Below are 27,420 nucleotides of genomic sequence, written 5' to 3' on the forward strand. Positions count from 1 at the left end.
TAATTCCCCCACAACCCCAACTCTTCATTTACTAATTAAACACCAAAATTAAGGCCTAATTTAATGTCCAGATGTTGTCCTGATTGTTTCTCTTTAATGGAAGTTGAGGTGGTTGAACAACTCTCCTTCTTCTGTTATCACTTTCAAAATCCTTGTTGCAGTAACAAGGATTTTGGAGAGTAGGTTCAATTTCATTGGAGTTGGCCTAAAGCATTGCATCGACCAACCAAATAGTCTAATAGTCTTTCCAGACCCCCAAAGAACCCAAAAAGACCTAAATTGCAACAGGTTTCTTTTTATGTAGTCTGTTTTATTTCTTCAACTTTTGGCTAATGCTACTACCATGAGACTGATGAAGACGGAATCCACACTGATCTCTTTATTTGTGTTAAAAATAATGTAACTAACATCAGTGAAGTTACTGGTGACCCATTTACAGCGATATGCAAAAGTTTGGGCATCCCTGATAATTTTCATGATTTTCCTTCATAAATCAGCAGTGTCATCTAATTATATCATATAGCAAATGAACCTAAACAAAATTAGGCAAGTGCATAAATTTGGGCACCCCAACAGAAAAATTCACCATAGATTTTCAATTTTTTCAATATTCAGATCTGGAGATGGCCATTCCAGAACATTGTACTTGTTCCTCTGCATGAATGCCTTAGTAGATTTTGAGCAGTGTTTAGGGCCATTGTCTGGTTGAAATATCCAGCTCCGGCACAACTTCAACTTTGTCACTGATTCTTGAACATATTATGTATTGTATTACTGTAGGGTCTACCTTACAGTGCCTCGAGGCGACTGTTGTTGTGATTTGGTACTATATAAATAAAATTGAATTGAATTGAATTAAAAGAATCTGCTGATATTGACTGGAATCCATGGGACCCTCAACTTTAACAAGATTCCCAGTACCTGCACTAGCCATATAGCCCCACAGCATGATGGAACTGCCAACAAATTTTACTGTGGGTAGCAAGTCTTTCTCTTGGAATGCTGTGTTCTGTTTCCTCTTGTTATGTCCAAATAGCTCAATTTTAGTTTCATCAGTCCACAGCACTTTATTCCAAAATGAAGCTGGCTTGTCCAAATGTGCTTTAGCATACCTCAAGCCACTCTGTTTGTGGCATGTGTGCAGAAAAGGCTTATTCTGCATTACTCTCCCATACAGCATCTCCTTGTGCAAAGTGGGCTGAATAGTTGGATGATGCACAGTGTAACTGGCCACCTTAAATACCCTTTCTCATGATTGGATTCGCCTGTGTGTGTAGATCAAGGATCAGTGAGCTTACCAAACAAATTTTGTGCTCCAATAATTAGTGCTGAAGGTATTAAAATCATTAAATGGCAAGGGTGCCCAAATTTATGCAACTGTCTAGTTTTGTTTAAGTAACTATTGCACACTTTTTGTAAATCCTATAAACTTTATTTCACTTCTCAAATATAATTTTGTTCATCTGCTATATGATATATTGCTGAAATTGCTGATCCAAACAACCAATGACTTATGAAGAAAAATCATGAAAATTATCAAGGGTGCCCCAACTTTTGTATACCACTGTACTACCATGTACTGGAGAGTTGTATTCCCTGGACCTTTTACTATAAGGTGACAGTGGTAACGACGGGACTTACAACCAGCTGGGGCCATTCTTGTCTAGTTTGCAAGCTCCCCATGTGCCTCCATGGGCTCTCTCAAGACATTAGGTTTACTGGCAAATTATAAATGGCTATAGGCATATGACCACGAATCATTATTTGCCTCTGTGTGCTCGCATAGTGATCTGTTCGGGGTGTATCTCACTTGGGCCACCTTGCAACCCTGAATTGTATAAGTGGAAGAAAATCTATGTATAGACAGATGTTGGGAAGTTAGAAGTTGGGAAGTTAGTCAGATGGACATCATAAAAAATATCAAAACTTCTACAAAGCTGATTAACTTTTGATCAGAAACCACACACACACCTCAACAGTGCTGATTTGATTTGAAGAAAATAGTTTTACGATTGGCTCCAGAACTTGGTGAACCATAACATAATTAATTTCCTTGTTAAAGTAATGGAGTGCATGCAAATTTTCTCCATTAAAATATCTGTTTTATCATATTATTGTAATCAAAGCAAGTAATTCTAGTTTCCAGAACTGCATCATTGAACCACACAGTAGCCTACAAAGCAAGCCACAGTCAGCTATTGCCACTTTACACTTTGACAAGGTAGGTAGTACCAAGGTAGTACTAAGTTACTGACTTAATTTAATTATTTGAAAAAAATATGTGAAAATGACGTTAGTTTCATTTAAAGCAGTTAGTGGCAGTGACCTGCTTTTTCTAATTAATGTGAAACCAGCTATACTGGGGAACGTGACACTGGCGACGATTTTACTGTGGAGTGAAGGGGAAAGGCTGTGAGTCACAACAGCAGTTTTGGAGGTTAGCACAGACTCAAAAACAGGAAGTGGGGACCAAAGGTTACCTCTTGCAATGTGCTCTCTGGAGAGGTAAGCAATGAATGAGTCTCTGGGGAAATGCTTTTGGAAGAACAGTAATCCAAGAGGTATTGTTTTCAGTCAACCCAGATGCAGGAATAGATGTGGGCCTTATGGAGGTTGCCCTCTGAGTTAGTTTGGGTGGAGGGCTAAAGGAATTGTAGTTCAGTGTGACCAGGATTTAGCTCCTAAGTTCATCAGGCAGTCAAAATTCACAAATGCCTTAGCCCCTCTTTGCAGTGGTCCCTATATATACAGTGGTCCCTCGTTTATTGCGGGAGTTACGTTCTAAGAATAACCTACGATAGGTGAAATCCACAAAGTAGCCAACTTTATTTTTTTACAATTATTATAGATGTTTTAAGGCTGTGAAACCCCTCACTACACACTTTATACATTTTTCTCAGACAGGAATGAACATTTTCACACGTTTCTGTCTTGTTTAAACATTCTCAAAGTTCAAACCTTGTAGAAAGATAAGTGCAGTATTATAGAATGAAACCAAAGGCGCCCGCAGGTGACAACATTTCGTCGACATTGTTGTGTTTGTTGGAGAGAAAACTTACAGACATACAGTACAGCACTTCAGAGTCACACTGCTAGCGATCGAAGATTTATGTAAATTTGACAAGCTAAACGGAAAATCCCCAAAAAGTTTATTCTGTTCCTCTGGATGTAGCATTTTCAGTGGAAGAAACGTTTCTTAAGACATCCAAGACATTTTCAGTTTCTTCACGAAACGTTTCTTCCACTGAAAATGTTTTCAGGGAATCCCCAAAAAGTGGATTCTGTTTATCTGGATGTGGCTGAAAATGTTTTCAGTGGGAGAAATGTTTCGTGAAGAAACTGAAAACGTCTTGGATGTCTTAAGAAACGTTTCTCCCTCTGAAAATGCTATATGCAGATGAACAGAATTAACATTTTGGGAATATCTATATAACTGTGACAAACACAGGAAACACTTTTCTTGCTGGGTTGCTGGGTGTGTTATTTAAAATATCTAACTTTTTATTCCAAAAACGGACATGGGTCATACACATCAAGGCAGGCAACAAAGCATACAAACCAGACAAGGTTAAGCAAAAGACAAAATCCCCAAACATGCCACAAGCTCATACAAATAGAAGGAAAAGAAAATGAATAACACAAGGAGCAACATGAAAACAAGAAATGCAGAATAGCTAGAATGCCTGACTACAAGTAGCAGAGGTGGGAGTTTGACTTGTGAAGTGCTACAGATATCTATACAGTACTGTGCAAAATTTTTGAGCCGCCCATCATTTCTTTATATTTTGCTTCCAGGGACTCAGACCTTTTGGAATTGTTTAAAGTGGTCTTTAAAAGCAGTTCTCTAGGATTTCTGATGATCTTAGAAAGGTTAGCTTTAGACATTGGGGTGGCTGTAGCAGGTCACCTTAGATAAAGTGCTTGTGTGAATGGGTATGATTGGGTGAATGCACGAGTTGTATAAAGCGCTTTGAGTGCTAAGTGAGAGTAGAAAAGCGCTATATAAGAAGCAGTCCATTTACCATTTACATTGGACGCAGCTTCAGACTCATCTAATTTACCATTTTAATAGGAAAGTTTGTTTTTGCTATTGTTGTTTGTCAAGTTACTTAACATTTTACTTATGTATAATTCCAGATATAAAACAAGCACTTGTGTATCATTCAAGACAAAAAGGCACCTATTTCAAAGGATAAACCAGTGTTGTGTGTACACATAAAGACAGCAAAGAGTTTGACAAGTACATAATAGTATTTTTCCACCAACACAGTGATTCTCAAAGAGTTATTAGTTTCATTTTAGTGGAGGGAAAAAGAAGATTTGGTAGACCTACAAACAAATCGACAACAGATGAACAATATCTAGAAATCATGTCCTTAAGAAATGGGAAAAATTTAACAAAGACATGACCTAAGAAATTCATCTGGGCCTTCAGTTGATCTATCTACTACCTGCCTGAAGCCTCATCACAAATGTTCTTTGTGGAAGAGCAGCTGTCAAAAAGCATTTTTAAGGAGAGGAAACAATAAAGAAAAAGCTGAGGTATGCCAAATGGATTGAATTTGTTGCAGTACCAGGAAGGTCCCCCTGCTCTAGAAGACACATGTACAAGCCTGTCATCAGTTTGTGTTCTCTGACATGGTCTCATTTTTTCAGAGTCCTTTTTATTCTCATTAAATATCAGATGTTCAACGTAATTTGAAGCCGCTCATTGGTAGCAGCATTTAGAATAAATAAATAGCTAAGAACAAAAACTAAACTAAAAATACAGACTATGGAAATTTACAAGTTTTCAGTTGTATACCTACAACCAGGGCAGTGGAGAATGTCAGAAATTGACTACACAACTGAACCAGCTTTACCCATGATCAGATTTGCATACTATGAGACCTCTCCCTTACCATCAAATATTTTCAATACCCAGCACAATGAGGGTTTCTATACATAAAAGCATGGATGTACCATGGGCTCCCAGTGTCACCCATTTCACCAAACCTTTAAATGGAGGATGTGTGAAGTAAAGCTCTTTGCTCCTTCAAAGGGCATCTAGCTACTTGTACACAACTGTGTTGATATCTGCACTGTTATACATACAACAGCTCGCTAGTCTATTTATCCTCATACCTGATTATCAGTATAATACCAATATCCATCTATCAGTTCATCCCTTTTGTCTAGAATCTAGACTTTGAATGATAAAACTGACTGTTACCTAATATTAGATATTATATTATATTATTTGCTAACACAAATAAATTACCTTCTATTGCTTGGTAATTATTGTTATGGTTAGTAAAATACTGTCTGAACCCCTGTGAGTGCTAGTTGTGTTGCCCTTATCTGGAGTTTGTATTACAATCTGTGTTGTGCTGGAAACCAGTCATTTAATGACCTTGGCAATTAGTGGACTCCTTGATTAAAGAGATTACCCTCTTTAAGACCCCATTCAAGTCCCAGCCAAGTGTAAATATGTAAAGCTGCAGATGTGAGAACGCCCTTGGTAAAAAAAAAATATTCCACACTTTGTTGTATGGTTTCTGAAATGAGAATGTTGCTCTAAACCTGTATGACAGATCTGGCTGGCCACAGACTCTTACTGACCTGAATCCTATTTAGCATTGAACCAGCTTATTTCATCCATGCTTGGGAATGAGGCAGCACTCAATTCAGCCGTTGCCAACCTCCCATAAAGCCAGTCTCAGTAAACAGTTTATTTTCATAAAATATCCAAGCTCTTGCATTGATATTCATTGAAGGGCTTGAGCAATTCATAAGCCCAACCATGCAGGAAGAGAGAGGGATGGAGGAGCGTGACAGGACAGCAGGGCAGGTACAGGATGGACTCAGAAAGGGAGGAAAAGGGAAAGAAAAGAAGAGAACGTCAGAATGGAAGAGATGCAGAGGCTAAACTAGAAGTGCCAATGTGCATCCATAAATGAAACTTGACCTTGCCAACAGCTGTGCTTACTGACTTATGAGACCATTATCTCTCTCATTCTGTGTGTGTGTGTGTGTGCGTGTGTGTGTGTGTGTGTGTGTGTGTGTGTGTGTGTGTGTGTGTGTGTGTGTGTGTGTGTTGTCATTAACTGGCTCAAAGTAGGTAACAAAGAGGGAGTCCACAAAAGAAGTTCACTTGTGTGAGTGGGAGGTTCGTGAAAAGCTAAGACAAAATAAAATCCATGCAGTAAAATATGTCAAATTAAGCAACATGTTAGCCGTTAGGGCTGCTGCTGCTACACTGTAAAATGTAATATTGTGTTTAATTAAAAATATTAAATAGGCTGAACTCAATTTTTATCAATTTGTTTTTAGAACTCAATTTAAATAAGTTACCAGTACTTTTTATGCAAAAACGCTGATAAACTCCATTTATTTGAGTTGTCTTAACTTAGAAAAACTAAGTAAGCTGGAAGTTTTGCTTCTCAGTGCGGAAGGATGAAAGATGTGTTTTGAAAATGCCACGTGACTACAGGTCCTCCTCCCTCCCAGATCAGTCCGCGTGTTCACGGTGCATTTTTTATGGAATAACTTGAGCAAACCTGGAGAAGCGTCAGCTCAAGATATTATTGTTGTCATTGCTGTGGATCTTTACTGACTTGGTGAGTAAATGTTTACTCTTATTCAAACTGATTTTGTGGCTTCTCTTAGTTTAGCACCAGGTTTAAAATCTTGCTAGCTAGTTAGTGTTAGCCTAGCGTTGCTGCTGTCGCTGGGCTCATGTTACTTAAAAATTAACACCACAGCCTTAAAAACCTTACATAAAACTATGTGGTGAAATTTTCTGTTGATTGTTTGAAATAAATAAGTGAGATAAGAGCCCAGACAAAATTCTTTGGGAGGTGCAGCCGTTAGGGGTGGGGTAGGTAGGTGTGGGATGTGGGGGGTGGATAACAGAGCTCTCCGAAAACGTGGAAGCACTTTTGCAAATATGTGATATTTTGATAAATTAAGTAGATATTTGAGCATTATACAGCTACATTGTCGCCTAAAAATATCTTAAAAGGTTATTTTGTGACCCAGAAAGGGTAGTCTGGGGAAAAGGAGGATCGCATTTGTCGGCCACGGTTGTCGGAGCCTGTGTGTACTTGTAAGCGTGGCAATGGCGGAGGAGCGCCGCTGAAAAACTTATTACTTTTTCTGGGTCACAAAATAAACTTTTAAGATATTTTCTTAAAAGATAAATTTACACAGCTTAATATAGCTGTGTAAATTTCAAATATCTGCTCGATTTATCAAGACATCACATATTTGCAAAAATGCTCCGACGTTTTCGGAGACTTCTATTTTTTTTTTCATGCTTTGTGGCAGCTTTAGAACATCTGTGGCATCTATTAATGTCAAATCTAGCCTTTATTTAACAACATAAGCAAACTCTATGTTACAATGATTGCACAGCCATTAAGGATCAAATCAGTTTCTGAAAAATGTTCTGTTTTTTCTCCCTCTGCTTGCTTCTTACTGTCTTTGAGGCTCGGGACCAGCACTCCTGTTGTTGGACAGAAAGACATCAACTCAGTGGTAAGGATTTTGGTTTTCCAATATATTAGCAACTGTCAGTGACATTTATATTAATCAGGCTGAACTTTAATCATACTTTAGATCAGCCTGTTTTACTTATTGTTTTGTTTGTGCTTTGGTTTGGGGAAGTTGTTTCTTTACTGATCTTTTCCTGTCTTCTGTTATTAGACTTGAGATATGACTGCACTATGCTGTTGCTGGTGACTCCAGTTAATTCTACAAGACATGCTGTGTAAATAAACAAACAACAACAGTTTGGTCTGCATTTCTTGAAAGATCACATCCCCCAAACTTAGTTTAGAGGGTCTACACTGTATATAGTGAAGTCTGCAAGTTTTCTAACAGCAAAATCTGTTTTGTGCCCAAAATCATTTTGCACATCATTAGAATGAAAGTTATTGGCCATGTTTGCATAGCCCTTTTTTAAAATGATGCTTTCATGACATTATTGTGTGTTGGGTGGTGGTCAGGGCTATCCAGACTGACAAGTGGGACATTGAATGTCACCTCTCCGGTGGGGATGGAGCCTGAGATCGTCTAAATTGGAGTCTGTTCTATACCAAATGCAGAAAAAAATGTTTTAAGAAAGCAATTAAGTTCATGTTCCAAAAAATATGATTGTTTGCTTGCAGGACAACAGGAGAGATGAGTCCGCCGTCACACATGGTGTGGTCAGTGAAGATGGTCGCCTGCAGGTTCAAGCTCATTGCATCTCCAACCCACATCCACTGCCACTGTACTTAAGGGAAGTTAAAGACTTTCTTCTGCACCTACATTTGGATCACCTCGATCCATGACAGTCATTCAGGCAGTAATGCCTGGACTGGAAACAAGCCATCCTTAAAATATTACAACATTCCAGCTCATGTGTTGGAATGCAAAACAAATGTGTTGTTTAAATTAGAGACTGCAGTTGTGACAGAACAACAAATATTTTATTTTGATTATATAAGTAATGTAAGTACAAAACAAACTTGTGGTAGGCCTAAACTTATTTTCAGAATAATTAAATCTGAGACTTTGTTTCATTGTAAGATTATAACAGTGATGGCAATATAATTGTTTGTTGTTCAGCAGAACATGTCCAGTATGTTGGCTGTTGTACTTTGTTGTGTTTGAAAATAAAAGTTGGGTTCATTTTAACATCATTACAAAAATTGTTAATTATTTTTAATCATATTCAGGTTACCACAAATTGTTTTTTCATTTAGTTGAACTTGAAATGTTTGTCAGTAGGTAAACAATTAGTATTGTACAGTCAGAAATATCAAGTTATTGTTAATACTGCAGACTTGCAATGTATAAGTTGTCCTAACAGTCATCTTAAGTAAGCTTTACTTAGTTTTTTTTGAGGCAACGAGTTTCCATAATTTTTTTGAGTTCTGGGAACTAACAAGGCTGTACAGTGTACTCAAAATGAGTAAGTTGCCCTAACTTGGTCATCTTAAGTAAACTTGATCCAATGTTTTTGAGTTCTGGGAACAAATGAGCTTGTACAGAGTACTCAAAGCTTTACTCAATTTTTTTGAGGCAACGAGTTTCCATAATTTTTTTGAGTTCTGGGAACTAATTAGATTTTACAGTGTACTCCGCTGTCAACAGTAGTATTGCAACAACTAGCAATGAGCCCTAGCAGTCACAGGAGGGTGCCTTTGGTAGCACCAGCCATGGAGCAGTGCAGGAGGAGTGAGGGAGGGACAGAAGAAGGTGAAATTAATGTGGTAAGAAAATAAATGGATGGAGATAATTAAGATCAAATTAATGTCTTCTTTGACTATGAGCCACTCCTAATAGCTTTAAGTGTAACTTTTAATGTCACAAGATGCAGTGCAATGCAACTAAGAACTAACGCAACAATAACTGGCAACCTGATTAAAAATCTGTTTCAATATCAATTACCAAACAAAATTAAATCTATACTTTTACACATGTATGTCTCTCTCTCTCTCTCTCTCTCTCTCTCTCTCTCTATATATATATATATATATATATATATATATATATATATATGGGCTAGGCACATTAAAACATTATTTACTAGTCAACTAAAGAAAAAAAGGTGACTAACCAACTACTCTAAAACTAAGACGTTAAATTAGGATGTGCAATTTAATTAAGATGTGCAATTTAACTGTGCAGCACCCCGCATTGCGCATCATCAACATTTCACGCTATACTTCAAACAGACAACAAAGAAGAAAAACACTTAAAATAAACCAATGTTATATACGATATTAAAACATGTTACTACAGCTCACGTATTACTAAAATAATAAAATAACTAAAATATGACAAAACAGCAACATTTGAAAAATAAATAAACTGTGACTGAGAAGTGTGGCATATTGTGCCATGCGTTATGAAAAATGCACACTGTTCGAAAATTCATTACAACCACTTTAATAACATTTAAAAATATCAAAACAATAAATCATCCAGCCATTTTCTCCCACTTATCTGAAGACTTCCCCCTTGCCACATCCTCCTTTCCCAGGCCCAGCCAATAAATGTAATCTCTCCAGCGTGTCCTGGGTCCACCGTGGGACCTCCTCTCAGTAGGACATGCCCTTACACCATGCCCAGGAATGACAGCCATCTCCTTTTGAGGAGAAATTGCAGCTTTACCTGAGACCTTCCGGAATGAGGGAACTCCTCACTCAACTGCTAAGGGAGAGCCCATTCACTTCCACTTGTATCTGCAATCTCATTCTAATAGTGTTAACAAGGTTAACACTACAAAGGTAAGGCCTAGATTTGGTTTCTCAACAACCATGCGCCATATGGTGGCAGAGGGCTGCATAACATTTAGGACACAATAATTTACCGGTTTTAGGCATCAATTAAAATTTTAACATTAACAACAATTTTAACAGTTAGATTAAATGACTAGTAAGTAATTAGTTGGCTAATCGACTAATTGCACATCCCAATAGTTGGGTTGCGGTCACGTGGTTCTGATGACGTGCGGAGGCAGCACGATTTTTGAGTGGAGGGCGGAAGTAAACATGGAGGACACTGTGGAGAGTCAGGAGAGCAGCTATTGTGCAACTTTAGACCCCGTTTCTCGGGAGAGATATAAACAGATAGTTAAAAAATATATCGGACGTGATCCGTATTCTTTGAAAATGTCCGAATACACCACAGAAGTAAAGGATTTGCCTACTATCGAGGCTGTGGATATCACCAACTACTTGGTCCTCCAGACTTCTTACTACACTAGGCAGCAAATGAAAGCTTTCAAGAGTCTGGAGGCGTACAATTTTTTTGTCAGCGGGTGGGTCCACAACCTTGGAACAAAACGTCTCCGTGATGGATACAGTTTGGTGTTTGCAAGGGTGAGTGTTTGTTCTTATATTGCTTTATCTTAAACACGCTAACAGTTAGCGGTAGCGGCTTTAACGTCAACAAACATGCCACATCCTTAGGACTTCGTTAGAGTGACAGTTGTTTGTTTCAAGGTAAACCATTCCCAGAGGTCTAACGAGACACCTCTGAAGACTTGGGTAATTGCAAAGGAGGATGGAGAAGTGATTGCAGCTCATTGCAATTGTATGGCAGGGTTAGTAGCCTAATTAAGTAGGATGTTATTGCAATGAGAACACACACATACACACACACACACACACACATATACGCATAGGGCACTGCTAGCATTTTGCAGGTGTACTTCAGTAGTAGTGGGGAGAGAGTGTTTTCTTTTAGCTAAGTGGTCGCTGCAGACACGGGCATTGGCAGACTCTGCTCCTCCCGACTGTAAACGTAAATTTAAAATCCATTTTTTCCTACGTTTTTCGGTTAGAATTTTCCATTTTTCTCCTCTTCGTTGGGCTATTTTTGGTACCCTAAAATACCGTTTATCGGTTTCTCTGGTCGACCTACTGGAGCATCCGTAAACACAACAGGACATAGGCATTTTGCGTACTGTCTGTCTGTGATTTTGCGCTTATCTTTTTCACTTCCGACCGCCAGTCAAATTTCGCGCTTTACGTCGACGTCACGTCTACGTCAAATGAAACCTAGCTATTAATTGACAATTATTTTACCGCACATTAAAGCAGTTTCTAAAATCATTATTATTTTGAAAGTCTGTGACATTTTCATTTTAAAACTGTTCCTGACTATAGCGTTGATAGCACTAAAGTTATTTGCAAACACTGCAAGGTTGAGTTTTCTTGTCACCAGAGTACTTCAAGTCTGAAGTATCACTCAATGCACTACACAGTATTGATATTAGCAAATCACACACCCAAACATACTGTGGCAGGAGGCTTCAGCAGACTACGTTGGATGCAGTATGTAAGGACATCTAAGCATGTAAGTATAGATAAACAAAGGCAAGACAAGCTAACAAACGCCATACCAAAGTGGATAGCTAAAAAATGCAGGCCAATTAGTGTTGTCGAAGATATTGGTCTAAAGGAATGTTCTTAGGATCCCGACAAATGTAGACATGTATGAGCCTCCTTCAAGACACATCATCACAAGAAGAATACACGAGTTGTAATTACCTAAGGTTTAAAGTGGAGTACTGATGAACAATGGAAGCTGTGTTCACAAAATGTGAACACTACTGAAACCCTGCAGGAAGGTTTTACATCATTTATTTCTTACTGTGTGTGTGAGAGAGAAATAGCGTCTGTATGTGTGTGTAAATAAAGCATGAATATTTAGAGGACATTTTTGTGTGTATAGAAGTAAATGAATGCACTACATTTTCATTGTAAATGTTTTTCTTTTGTATTTTTTCTTTTGCAGGTATGAGACTGAACTTCTAGGAGGAAAAAAGTATGTTTCATGCTCTGTGGTTCTGCCTGCTTTTTGTGAACTCTCTTGGGTCATGGAGAGCTCAAATGATGACCCTGCCTACATGGTCTTCAGTCAGAACAGACCTGGAGACACACAAAGAAAATATCAACATTGCATAACTAAAAATTGCTACTGCACTGGACCCCGATTCAAGGACTTCAAGTGTATGCACAGAGCTGACAGAGGTGAAGTTTTGGTCTCAGTCGCCAACATGCTCAAGGAACAGAGGGTTGCTGGAGAGAAACTCGTGGAAGCAACAACATGTCACCACCAAAGAAAAGGTTAGCTGTATTGGCTGCTATGTCAGAGTTTGATTCAGAACAGGAGGAAGACTCAGCTGAGAAAAGTGTGCTTCGATACATCGATACAGGAGAGCTCACCATCAGTACAGAGGCCTGTCCATTAGAGTGGTGGTCCAAGCACACAGCAGCAGGCTGGCCTCCATTACATATAAGTACTTGGCAACGCCTGCAACATCCATACCTTGTGAAATGTTTTTCTCTGTTGCAGGTCATATTGTACAGATAAAGAGAGTTTCTTTATCATCAGAAAATTTAAATGAGCTTGTGTGTCTTAGCAACTGTTTTGGTGCAGAGAAGTAAGAAAATGTCAAGTCAGAGAAACAGATAAATGCAGTTAATTTTGTCAACTCAACCTGGATTACTGAAAGTGGGTTTTTTTTTCTCTTGTTTTTGACTGAGATTCTAAAAGGAAATCCAATACAAACATAGAGTTCACAGACAAAAAAAGTCCCTTGCACAGTAAATGAACTTGAACATAGACTGTTTATACTAGGTTCGTATCTGGCCCAAGGATTGGCATGCAGACTGGAACAGACAGGGATCGAACCACCAACCTTTCAATTAGCAGGTGACCTGTTCAACAACCTAAGCTACACCGTTCCAAACCTCACTAGACGGAGTTGTAAAGGAAAAGTTCTTTCAATTTTAGTGCACTGATTAGCCAAACAGTCTTACTGTGTACTTGAAACTCTCTTACCCCTAACAGGCAAAGTTGGGTCAACAGAGTGGTATTCTTTTACACATCCTAACTGTGACATTATCAGACATGCATTGAGAGGAGCCACAGAGAAGTGGTTTACGGCTCACTGATCACATCAAATGTGCCCCTAACAAGAACACACTCTTCATTTGCTCACTTTTACTGCACTGTGCAGTGTCTCATCTCTAAAATGTCACACTGTTTCTCCTCTACCAAGTACCACAAAACAAGAAAAAAAATCTTTTTTTGTGTACTTGAAGAAAGCAGAAAACTAGAGTTTAAAGAAGGTGAGTACATCTGTCATCTGTGGCCTCTGATCCTATTGAACTAAATATAGTCTTAGCTTTATAATCAGTGGCATTTTCTGCTTTGTGCCTCACAAAAATGAATATTATCTTAAATAAAATATTATAAGTTGTTTTTGTGATAATGTAGCAAATTGTCCTGCATCTTGTGCTGCTTTGTAAGTTTTTCATATTTTTACTAAGCCTAACTAAATTTCTGTCCCCTGAAAAATACATTGAAGAATGAGTTTTCTAGACATCTGAAAAATGGTGAAGAGTAAAAGAACACAATTCCTCCACACGCCAATAAACACGTCTGACAACCAGCAGATTCAAATGCAAAAAAAAGTCACCACAGAAATCATGGCACACAACCCTATCAAAAAAAATACAAACTGAAATCAAAGGAGCACTTGATCTTCACAGTACAACACAAAGTACAGTAGTATTTATTATTGATGTTTTCTTGTTCATTGTTTTGAGATGAGTTGAAAACGAAATGTACTTGTTCCTGAATAGGAACAAATACTTTTTTTTTCGTTCCTTTGTCTGAAATTTTGAAGGGAGCATCTGGTCGTGGCCGGTTTATGTTCTTTCCACTTTCAGATTATGGACTGAAGAGTGCTCACTTTTGGATTCCGTTCTAGTTTTGTAGCCCATTCCAGCCTTGTGCAAGTCTGCAGTCTTGTCCCTGACAACCTTTCTCCTCTTTCTTTGGTCTTGCCCATGGTAGTGGAGGATTTGTAATGGAAGAAACTCATTGTGTGAACAGGTATGCTTATGCTTGATAGTTAGTGGATGGTTAAAATGAGTTAAAATTGTAGTCGTTATAACACCTACGTAAAAGCACCTAAGTAAAAGACATCACTTACTTTTCAATTGAAATGAGATGCAATAGTGTTGTCTTTTGAAAGGGCATGACTGGCCAGCCAGATTAAGTCCAGAAAACAATGACCAATAAAGCATCACCTTTAAATACTACTGACTCGGTACTATTGGCTGTCATAAAAACCGAAGGCATCACCCTGCCTTCACTTTGTTTTGCAGATGCTTTTAATCATGAATTTCCTCAATTTCCTTCCCCAAACTTGTCTCTTAAAATTATTCAGGTACATGTTGGTTTCATCTCTTCAAAAATTATTTCTAGGACAACCTTTGAGTGTTCTTGCCATAGATGTTTTGAACAGATATTTCCTCACAAAGTAACTCTAATTGTTATGCATAAGGTTCACGTTAATGTCCAGCCCTGTTTTTAGAATTCCGGACTATTTAAAATGTTATGATTAAAATGTTAAAACTTTAATTTAAGCAAGTACACTGACAGGGTGCAACTTCATCCAACGAGTTGTAAAGGAAAAACCTTAACCTTAACCCTAACTTTAATATTTTATGGTGTTTTTGACATGACGTCAGACTGGTGACATCAGCAGTTTTTGTAGATAATTTTTGCTGATGTCAGCATTGGTAACATGGAAATCCCTAGTAATGACATCTGCATTGTTAATCAATATCAGCATTGTTAATGTATATATATATATATAGGGGCGTGCCACGCTAAAATGATCCCTTGCCACCCCAAGTGCCACCCCAGTTTTGCATATGACAGTGTTGTTTATTAAAATAAGATAGCATTAACAGTTTGAGCGTAGTTACAGTCAACAGTGAATATAAATGCTAAAACTGAATATATTGGATAGTGTTCCCCCCTCCACCATTAACAAATGGTTCAGCCCATAGCAGGACCGGCTTTTTTCTTGTTTTCAGTAGCAAGCGATGCTTATGATTGTGCCAGAGCACATTTTGAACAACACCATGGGAGTTTTGGATTTTACACAGGTGTTTGGATGTTACAGTCTGGAAATGGAAGGAAGGTGAGTATTGTTAACCCTCTGTGGTCCACGGACACGCTGCACCTCCAAATCACATGACTATTTTAAGCTGACATAGCAACAAGCCTCAGCCACGCTGAGTCTCTATTTCAGCCCACATTGAAAGTTCGGACTTCAAAGTTTTTAAATTTTAATTACAGGCCAGTAAATCCAGAGTTATGATAATATATATAAGCCATGCTTTTTTCTAAATACTGTCGTCACGTTTTTGTGTGTGTGTGTTTTAAGCGTTTTCTAAGGACAGCGCGAAAACAGTAAAGAAAGGGAAAAAAAAGCCACCTGTTTCCTATTGGTGGAAAAATGCACCATGTCGACCAATTTTAAAAAAAAGTCAACATGTGGGATTTGGTTTAGGAAAAGGGAAAAGAGACAGGGCGAGCGAGTGTGTGTGTGTGTGTGTGAGAGAGAGCGTTTTTAGATGTGGGAGATTTGTGACGTTTAGTGTGGAGTGTATACTTAGTGTATTGTGTTGTCTTGTGTAGCTGTTCTGTTGTGTAGTCGTTTTGTTTTGTGTGTCAGTGAGGGCACTAATGAATGTCACAAAGGCACATTTGCAACGTAAACACTGTCACTAAGTAGAAAACCAGCGGAGTGATACACCTCCTGTTGTCAGGCCTGCAGGTTTATCCCTGTGCTGTTCTCCTCTGTCTTTTGGTGGACAAACTTTTTTTTTACTGGCACACACCATTTGTGGGGTATCTTATTGCGAAACCTGATTGTTCTCTCATTTTAGTTTTAGTAATATTTTTAAATGGTTGTACAAAATGAAAAAAACGGCAGGTGTATTGGCTGCATTTTTAGATAAATAGCTGTATATGTTTACAAAATGTACAATTTATATTTGCATTTCAAGTAATAAAAATTTACTCAACATATCTGTGGGTTTTTTTTACAGTAAAAAATACTACTAGGATTTTAAGTTCTTTGTGTGATTTCAGATCAGTAATAGTACTATTAATAGTAATAGTAGTACTAATGCAGTATTTCAGTGAAAAAAACAACTATTCAGTTGAGCTGAAAAGATACCAAACATGGCAAGGGGAAAAAATTAAATGAAACAATCTGAGGGTGAAATACAAACGTAAACTCAAAAGGAGTCAAAAAATGGCCAGTTGTATTTCAGACCTCAGTGGGTTAATCCAACAAATCATGAAAAATTAGGTTAAAATTTTTGTTCATGACAGTGCAGATTTCTGACATTTTGTGTAATTTAAGTATGTAACAATGGGATTGTTTTCTAACAAAAAACAGTGAAACTTAAGTTAGACTTGTGTTTGTAAATGAACCACCCCATGTTGTGTAGCTTTCTGGATTTTATACTTATTGGGCTACATATTTATTTATTATACAGGCTATACAGTACATAACATCAAAACTCACATGTTTTATGTAACTAAAGTGTGTAATTATGTGGGCTACAGACAATAATTAAGTCATAGACTATATTTATATGAAAAACGTGTATACTTACTGCATTTGAATCATTTTAACCATATGTAACCACCTGCATATGTGTTTGGGGGGGAAAAAGGCTTTGATTTTGCCACCCCATTTGATTTCTTTGCCACCCTCATGCCACCCTAAGAAAATTTCCCTAGATCCGCCCCTGTATATATATATATATATATATACAGTCAGGTCCATAAATATTGGGACATCGACACAATTCTAACATTTTTGGCTCTATACACCACCACAATGGATTCCAAATGAAACGAACAAGACATGCTTTAACTGCAGAGTGTCAGCTTTTATTTGAGGGTATTTACATCCAAATCAGGTGAACGGTGTAGGAATTACAGCAGTTTGCAAATGTGCCTCCCACTTCTTGAGGGACCAAAAGTAATGGGACAGAATAAGAACCATAAATCAAACATTCATTTTTTAATACTTGGTTGCAAATCCTTTACAGTCAATCACAGCCTTAAGTCTGGAACACATAGACATCACCAGACGCCGGGTTTCATCCCTGGTGATGCTCTGCCAGGCCTCTACTGCAACAGTCTTCAGTTCCTGCTTGTTCTTGGGGCATTTTCCCTTCAGTTTTGGCTTCAGCAAGTGAAATACATGCTCAATCGGATTCAGGTCAGGTGATTGACTTGGCCATTGCAAAACAGTCCACTTCTTTCCCTTCAAAAACTCTTTGGTTGCTTTTGCAGTATGCTTTGGGTCGTTGTCCACCTGCACTGTGAAGCGCCGTCCAATGAGTTTTGAAGCATTTGTCTGAATATGAGCAGATAATATTGCACGAAACACTTCAGAATTCATTGTGCTGCTTTTGTCAGCAGTCACATCATCAATAAATACAAGAGAACAAGTTCCACTGGCAGCCATACATGCCCACGCCATGACACTTCCACCACAATGCTTCACTGATGAGGTGGTATGCTTAGGATCATGAGCAGTTCCTTTCCTTCTCCATACTCTTCTCTTCCCATCACTCTGGTACAAGTTGATGTTGGTCTCATCTGTCCATAGGATGTTGTTCCAGAACTGCGACGGCTTTTTCAGATGTCGTTTGGCAAACTCTAATCTGGCCTGCCTGTTTTTGGGGCTCACCAAAGGTTTACATCTTGTGGTGAACCCTCTGTATTCACACTGGTGGAGTCTTCTCTTGATTGTTGACTCTGACGCACATACACCTACCTCCTAGAGAGTGTTCTTGATCTGGCCAACTGTTGTGAAGGGTGTTTTCTTCACCAGGGAAAGGATTCTTTGGTCATCCACCACAGTTGTGTCCCGTGGTCTTCCTAGTTTTTTGGTGTTGCTGAGCTCACCAGTGCGTTCCTTCTTTTTGGGAATGTTCTAAACAGTTGTTTTGGCCATGCCTGATGTTTTTGCAATCTCTCTGATGGGTTTGTTTTGTTTTTTCAGCCTAATGATGGCTTGCTTCACTGGTAGTGACAGCTCTTTGGATCTCATCCTGGCAGTTGACAGCAACAGGTTCAAAAAGCAAACAGCACACTTGAAATGAACTCTGGACCTTTTATTTGTTCATTGTAATTGGGGTAATGAGGGAATAACACACACCTGGCCATGGAACAGCTGAGAAGCCAATTGTCCCATTACTTTTGGTCCCTTAAGAAGTGGGAGGCACATATACAAACTGTCATAATTCCTATACTGTTCACCTGATTTGGATGTAAATACCCTCAAATAAAAGCTGACAGTCTGCAGTTAAAGCATGTCTTGTTCGTTTCATTTGGAATCCATTGTGGTTGTGTATAGAGCCAAAAATGTTAGAATTGTGTCGATGTCCCAATATTTATGGACCTGACTGTATATATATTAGGGGTGCAACGATACACAAAATTCACGGTTCGGTTCGGTTCAATACTTTGGTGTCACGGTTCGATATTTTTTCGATACAAAAAAATGTTCATGCCTTTTTAATTTGTCATTTATTAAAATTATAAATATATATTTTAACTCAAAAGTACAGTTTTTAAATTTAATGTTGCTGAAACGACAAAGTAATAAAAAAATAAATATCTGATGGAGAAATCCCTCATCTTTGGAAAAGAGAGTTTATTACAGAGAAATGGCTCTTTCCAAAATAAAAGCTATACTATACGCTTCTTCTGGGGTACACTCTCAGCAGCATATTAAACATATCAGGTCCCCATAAGGAGAATCATGTGCTAACGGCTGTCTAAATGGCTCGGGTAAAGTTTGTAGCATGCGTGCTTGTTGTTTTTGTCTGCTTCCACTTGTCTTTGCACTAGGATGATGTCGGAGTAAATGTGCAGTCATATTCATTGTGTTCCCACTAGTGCTGTCAGCGTTAATCTGAAATGACGTTAACGCCACAACACGGCAAATCTCCGTTAACGAGCTACCGCGGATCGCCCCGTGCGTGGGGCTGGACAGCGTCAACACGTTAACGAGCAAACTGCACTAACGCAGTAGTTCCCACCCATGTAATTGAACACTGCGTGGCACATCCGACATACTGTTTTACTTTTGTCCATGATGCGCTTACCTTCAGGGTCATACTTCACATGAAGACCAAAATAGTTCCAAAGGCCAGATCTGAATGAGGGTGGGGGAGGTTCAATTTACCATGTTGCAACGAGCTAAGCTTCTGTCTTGCTAGCTTGCGCTGTGCTCAGTGGATCTGTGCTCGACAGTGCAGCCTAGGCGGAGTAGTCGAACGCAGATCCACTGAGCTCTCAACACAGACAGCATCGTCAGAAGAAAAGTTGATAAAATAAATTAAAAATCTTGTATTGATCGATACACATGCGTACCGAACCGAAAGCACTGTATCGAACGGTTCAATATCGATACGAGTATCGTTGCACCCCTAATATATATATATATATATATATACATATATATATATGTATGTATATATATATACATAGTAGTCAGAACTGAGGGGATTGAACTACTAGAAGGCAACATTGCAGACATAGAGGACAGTTACAAGTACCTGGGGATCCCCGCTACGAAAGGCCGCTACGAAAGCTGCAACCACCAAGTACCTGCAGAGGGTCAGGCAAGTCCTGAGGAGTCAGCTGAACGGTAAGAACAAGATCCGGGCTATCAACACCTACGCCCTGCCCGTGATCAGGTACCCTGCTGGGTTAATAATCTGGCCAAAGGAGGAGATAGAAGCCACTGACATAAAGACAAGAAAGCTCCTGACCATGCATGGAGGGTTTCACCCCAAGTCCAGCACCCTGAGACTGTAAGCTAAGCGGAAGGAAGGAGGCCGGGGACTGGTGAGTGTCAGCACCACAGTCCAGGATGAGACAAGAAACATCCACGAATACATCACGAAGATGGCCCCAACTGACAGCGTGCTCAGTGAATACCTCAGTCAGCAGAAACCCAAGAAAGAGGAGGAAGGCGAGGAACCATCACAGAAGGACAGGCCCCTGCACGGTATGTACCACCGGCAGATAGAGGAGGTGGCTGATATCCAGAAATCCTACCAGTGGCTGGACAAAGCTGAACTGAAAGACAGCACGGAGGCACTAATCATGGCAGCACAGGAACAAGCACTGAACACAAGATCCATAGAGGCTGGGGTCTATCACACCAGGCAAGACCCCAGGTGCAGGCTGTGTAAAGATGCCCCTGAGACAATCCAGCACATAACAGCAGGGTGCAAGATGCTAGCAGGCAGGGCATACATGGAGCGCTATAACCAAGTGGCCGGCATAGTATACAGAAACATCTGTGCCGAGTATGGCCTGGAAGTTCCGAGGTCAAAATGGGAGACGCCCCCAAGGGTGGTGGAGAATGACCGGGCTAAGATCCTGTGGGACTTCCAGATACAGACGGACAAAATGGTGGTGGCTAACCAACCGGACATAGTGGTGGTAGACAAACAGAAGAAGACAGCCGTAGTGATTGATGTAGCGGTTCCGAATGACAGCAACATCAGAAAGAAGGAACACGAGAAGCTGATGTGGAGGGTGAAGGTAACGGTGGTCCCCGTGGTAATCGGAGCACTAGGTGCGGTGACTCCCAAGCTAGGCGAGTGGCTCCAGCAGATCCCGGGAACAACATCGGAGATCTCTGTCCAGAAGAGCGCAGTCCTGGGAACAGCTAAGATACTGCGCAGGACCCTCAAGCTCCCAGGCCTCTGGTAGAGGACCCGAGCTTGAAGGATAAACCGCCCGCAGGGGCGAGATGGGTGTTTATATGTCTGTGAAGGTTCTCAGTCATCCAGGTCATCGTAGTCAAAGGAGTTTGCAAAGAAAAGCGTCTGGACTTCTTTAAGTTGCTTGAAGACGTTTCACCTCTCATCCGAGAAGCTTTTTCAGTTCTAAGGTCAAATGGCCGAGAGTCCCAGATTTAAACCCAGTGGGAGTTTCCCCCCAAAGAGGGACAAAGGACCCCCTGATGATCCTCTAATCACATGAGCCAAGGTGTGAAAGCGGGTGTGGGACCTAATCAGCCAGGGTTTCGGGTGAGCTCATTGTGAAACCTGGCCCCACCTTGTCATGTGAATTCCTGAGGTCAGATGGCCCAGGATGTGAATGGGCATTAAGGCGTCTGGGGAGGGAACTCAAAACTGGATTATAGATGGCAGACAGTTGGTGTCGTAAACCACCGCCTCTTTTCAAAGATGGTCGCTCACAGTGGACATAGATGGCCTCTTTCACTCCTCTTTCAAACCATCTGTCCTCTCTGTCCAAAATGTGAACATTGGCATCCTCGAAAGAGTGTCCTTTATCCTTAAGATGCAGGTGGACTGCTGAGTCTTGTCCTGTGGAGGTGGCTCTTCTATGTTGTGCCATGCGCTTGTGAAGTGGCTGTTTGGTCTCTCCAATGTAGAGGTCTGGGCATTCCTCGCTGCACTGTACAGCATACACCACGTTGATAAGTCTGTGTTTTGGAGTTTTGTCTTTCGGGTGAACCAGTTTCTGTCTGAGTGTGTTGCTGGGTCTGAAGTACACTGGGATGTCGTGCTTGGAGAAAACTCTCCTGAGTTTCTCTGATACACCGGCTACATAGGGGATGACAACGTTGTTGCGTCTGTCTTTCTTATCCTCCCTCGCTGGTGTCTGATCTTCTTTTCTGTGCCTCTTTGCTGACTTTATGAATGCCCAGTTAGGATAACCGCATGTTTTGAGTGCTTCCTTTACGTGAGTGTGTTCCTTCTTTTTTCCCTCAGGCTTAGAGGGAACATGTTCTGCCCGGTGGTGTAGGGTCCTGATTACTCCAAGTTTGTGTTCCAGAGGGTGATGGGAGTCAAAGAGGAGGTACTGGTCCGTGTGTGTGGGCTTCCGGTAAACTTCGGTGTTGAGGTTGCCATTCTCTTCAATGTGCACGGCGCAGTCCAGGAAAGGCAAACAGTTATCCTTTGTGTCTTCCCTGGTGAACTTGATGTTTTTATCCACAGCGTTAATGTGCGCAGTGAAGGATTCCACTTCTTGTGTCTTGATTTTGACCCAGGTGTCATCTACATATCTGTACCAGTGGCTGGGTACTCTTCCTTTGAAAGAGCCAAGAGCCTTCCTTTCCACTTCCTCCATGTAAAGGTTGGCTACAATAGGTGACACGGGGGAGCCCATGGCACAGCCATGTTTTTGTCTGTAGAAGCCTTCGTTGTATTTGAAGTATGTTGTGGTAAGGCAGAGGTCTAACAGTGTGCAAATCTGATCGGGTGTGAAGTTGGTCCTGTCTTCCAAGGAGCTGTCTTCTTGTAGTCGTTTTCTGACAGTCTCCACTGCCTCCGTGGTGGGTATGCAAGTGAAGAGAGAGACTACATCAAAGGACACCATGGTTTCATCTGGGTCCAGGGTAAGTTTGGAAGCAACTTAAAGAAGTCCAGACGCTTTTCTTTGCAAACTCCTTTGACTACGATGACCTGGATGACTGAGAACCTTCACAGACAGAACTGAAGAAGCTTCTCGGATGAGAGGTGAAACGTCTTCAAGCAACTTAAAGAAATCCAGACGCTTTTCTTTGCAAACTCCTTTGACATGGGTGTTTATATATATATTTAGTTTAGTATGTTAATCTGTTTGTGTTATTGTGAAGATATATAATGCTGTATTAAAAAAATAATATATATATATTATGTATATAACATACTAAAGTGATTGGAGCAGAACTGGCTGAAATCTTTGGCTTCTATAAGTTGTATAAATGTTTAGATTTTGCGATATATTCATGCAGTTTGTGATTTGCTAAACTTGGTGTCACTGTGGTGGACAGACTGCTAACAAACAGACAGCCAGACAAACAAGACAAACAATCTGAACTGATTACATACTTGCTCCTTTTGGGGGAGAAAAATATAATGCCAGAATGAATGTTTGAGAATTTATTTGTAAGCTAACATCTGAAAATCTGCCTATTTAGTGTATAGTTAAAATGAAACCCAATCCTAGCCCTATCCCCTACCCACGGATTCAATACCTGTCAGAGCATTATCATTCCCAACGTGTAAAATACAGACAATTTGTCATAGCCCTAGGCGTCTCATAGTAACGTGAAAGGTACCCTTCTGCATCCTTGTGAAATGCTCTGGGTTCTCAATTGAATCCAACAGAATGCCACTCGCAGAGGTAAAACATGCTTCGAGCAGAGGCTCCAGCTGTTCATTCCAGCCCTAACCCTAACCTTAACCATAATCTTAACCCTATCACATAGTGTTTTCCAAAGGGATTCAGCATCAGAACGTAAAACACATTTACACATATAGATTAATTCCAACCGGCTCCCATGCCTCTGATCGCGTAATATACCGATGATTTGTCACATTTGTCAGTATGTTACGCGTTGGAATGAAAACATGTTGTACCTAGAGCCTAGTAAATGTTAGTTAAGGAAGTTTCTCCTAACAGCTACCAACCACAGACATTTTATATAATGCATTATCATCTTAGTCAATTAGTTATGTTACTATGAATTAGTAACAATAAGTCTTTATCTTGTTTCTTCGTTCTTTGGCTGTGTGGACAAAGGTTCATCCAGTTGGTTTCAAACTTGGTGGGTGTGTTGTCACAGACTTAAGAAAGGGAAGTGTCAAATTAGAGATCATGTGGATGAGATTTCAAATATTTTGGTTAAAAGAAAAAAAAATTTGGCTTTGGATTGGGGTGGGTGGAGTATTGGAATTGAGTCAATTATCAGATCCATACATTAGCTTTTTCCTCTTCTTTAAGTTCAGTAAATTGCTCCTGTTCATCAGAAAGGAGACATGTCTGTGAAAACTCCTCTCTCATGCTGGTACACTTTGATCCATCCCCCGCCTTCCTGCTCTGCTGTGTTTAGTTGTCATGGTCATATGACTCAGCGGCACTGAGCACAGGCATGCAGGCAGCAGTACTCTACAGCTGTAAATGAAAACACTGCAAACAATGATGCGTGCTGGGAAGTAATTCTCTACTCTGGCAAAACCACCAACTTGTTGTTACAGGCTACTAGAAACAAAGTTGATAAAGATACAGTTTAATGGATTCTTTGCTGCTGGTTTTCTGTTATATGTCTGTTTTAGTTTCATTAAAAAGGAAAAGAGAAAAAAACATTCCTCTTGTACCTGGTCAGGTCCAAAGACTGGACAGAAAGTAAGTGAAAAAGTGCCCCAAGAAATTGCAAAACTCCATTCTTGTCCATATACTGTGCATCTAATTGTTTACTGAAATGTGACTTTTCTTGATTTTTAGATTGACCAAATAGCATCTCTGTTGCATTTAAACCTTGACAGATTGTGCAAACACCAGTGTAGATTATTCCAGAAGTAGTGACACAGCAAAGCAAACAGCAACCGTCACAGAAAAAGAAGAGAGTCTGTCTGCCTGGTTAAACACCAGCTTTCTGTGTCTCTGTATCACTCTCCCACTTATTGTAGAACACACTCACTTACTCTCTATCAAACACAGTTTTCCTACTCCCGCTGCAGACACACATCTGCGCAGGATTATCAGATTAGCAGCTGGAGATTTGGCTTCCCTGATAAGGCCTGTGTGTGGGATCGAGAGTAAATTGAGGGTGCTTGGCTGGTGCCACTGTACAGACCAAACAGTACTGCTTTCTGTGCTTGTAAAAATTCCCTCCCCACCTGCAGTGTAGTGCTGCCACATCATTGCCACCACAGTCACTTTCTTTCGTCCAGGCTTCTTTCCAGACCCCTTTCTTCACCAGTCACTGCCAGCTTCCTCATTGCACTCTCTCTGGCTGCAGCATTCCCACACAGATACACATGTACATACACACTCCACAATCCCATCTCACAGTGGTAAATTACAACTGGCATGTAGGTCTTCTCACTCTAGCTGGTTGATAGAATTCAGATTCCAGAGCAGCAGATGAGATAAGCTGTGGCTGCATAGGGAAAGGGTTGGTAGCCACTCTGACATGTTATTGTTACTCTCACATATACACAGATGTGTGTTATTTGTCAATTGTGAGGACTTCTTTTTCTAACAGCATTTAAAACATTTTTTAAAAATATAAAACTACTTACATAGATTGAATGGAAAGGCCTCCCTTTCCTCCTCCTCTTTCCTCCTTCTTCCCCTTCCCTTACTTCTTTCCAATTTTTCTCGCTATTTGCATGCAAGTATCAGAAACATTTCATCTTTTGTAAGGTTAATACATTTTCAGGTGGAACTGGGGCAAAGTCTAATGAAATCTAAGATTAGCTGCAGACTGTAAGTAACTTTGTAACTGCAGCAAGCAATTTAGTCTTAAAATTTATTTAAGAATATCTTTTTCAAGTTTAGAGAACTAAAATTATTAAGTCCTCCTTCAAAATAAACACTTTTGCTATTGTTTCTCAAATAGGATGGATTTATACAGAGTAAGGTTTGAGTAAGGTTTAGATGTTGTGTTCTAACACTTTCAACAGTAATCTCCAAACTAACTTAAAATTAGATTAGGCCCCTGGTATAATTATGACTATAGACTAATGGGATCCAATGCTCACAAGTAGTAGAAGTATAAATTGTTCTAACACAAAATCGATACAAAATTATGCATCTAAAAATCATCCACAGGGCCTGTTTTAAATCCTCGCATAGTGATGAAAATTAATCACACATCATCAAATTTTTTTAGCATGGTTGTCATGTAGAGGGCACATAAACGTAAGGTGGATATAATTTGGTCATATACTGTAAAGAAAGAATCAAATATTTTTTAGAAATCTGTGTACTGTCTGTGAAAATGGCAAACCATAACTCTGCAGTAATTATTGCACAGGGTTTTCTATCAAACAAACAGATTGTTTTAGTCAACTGGAACCAATATAGACAAAATTGTTTCAAAATGTATAAATTGGTTTATGGATTTGTTATCACTGAAACATGCTACTGCAGCTCTAGAAGATGTAACATTTTTACAAATTATATTAATAAATATCATTTTTTTCAACTGCAGGAAGATGTTGAGAACATTATGTGACTTTAATTTATTTATCCAAAAAAATGTGAAAACTAGATGCGAAAAATGTTGGGCAGAGATTCAAGCAAAAACACACCGCAGGTGCCACATGGTTTCAACAGCTACATCAACTCAGAGGAGGAGGGAGTGATTGCAGGCATCCTTTGTGACATGGCTTTTTGTCAGATGGCATATGGCCAGCCAGTAGAAACATGTGTTATTGTCAGGAATACACCAAAGGCCTCTACCCTGTGATTTCATTGCCTCATGTAAATTTCTAAGCTTCCTGAAGGCTGCATTTTCTCTGAAGGTAATGTGTGATTAACTGCACTGGTCGCAATTTATAACAAAAGGTTTAGCTTGGGGAAGCAGAATCACTGATGATGTTCTCTTGTCGTCCCTGGCAGAATTCAGGTGTTAATATTACTTTGGCTTGGAGCCAGTATTAGGTTGCCACATGTTGTTTTGAAATTTTCTAGTAATTGGTGACCTGGGAATTTCATTATTGCTTCTGCAATTTTGTTACTGCCTCTGCTAAAGAATTCATTATTGAATTTTTTAAACTTTCAAGATTCCATTCATACATGTTGAGCAAGCTGAAATCCCACTTTAGAATCACCCCCAGAGAGTAGAAACAAAATGCACAGGGTAAACAAAAGAAGAAGGAGAACGGTGATGAGTTTGATAACTAAACAAATGCACTGTTTTCAAACAGTTCAGTTTTACTGCTCAAATATCTGCAAGTGAACCTCTGCATTTAATTTACCTTGACTTCCTAAAATCCACCAGCACCAGCATACCATTTTGGATAGGGTTAGGCTGCATTTTAGCCACATGAAACTAGAATATGTTACCTTTTAAATTTAAAAATCTAAAAATTTAATGTACAGTTGCAAGTGACCTCACTTGGGTTTATTTTTTTTGCCACATGCTAACCAGGCAATTCTTTTAGAAATCACAAGATGTTATATATGTTTTTTTTAATGTTCCACACATACTGCACGTACTGCAACTTTTCTTTTACAAGCTTTTTCTTTTAGGTGTTCCAAACAGACAGAAATTCTATAAGACAG

The 27,420-nt window shown here is 39.6% G+C and overlaps 1 protein-coding gene across 1 annotated transcript in view; it reads right to left on the reverse strand.

Annotated features, from left to right (window-relative positions):
* The window catches only part of ca10a (carbonic anhydrase Xa), a 338,819-nt gene that overhangs the window by 295,383 nt on the left and 16,016 nt on the right, over positions 1–27,420 (reverse strand). The window lies entirely within an intron of this gene.

This window comes from Pelmatolapia mariae, linkage group LG8 (assembly GCF_036321145.2).
Source record: "Pelmatolapia mariae isolate MD_Pm_ZW linkage group LG8, Pm_UMD_F_2, whole genome shotgun sequence".
NCBI classification, from domain to species: Eukaryota; Metazoa; Chordata; class Actinopteri; order Cichliformes; family Cichlidae; genus Pelmatolapia; species Pelmatolapia mariae.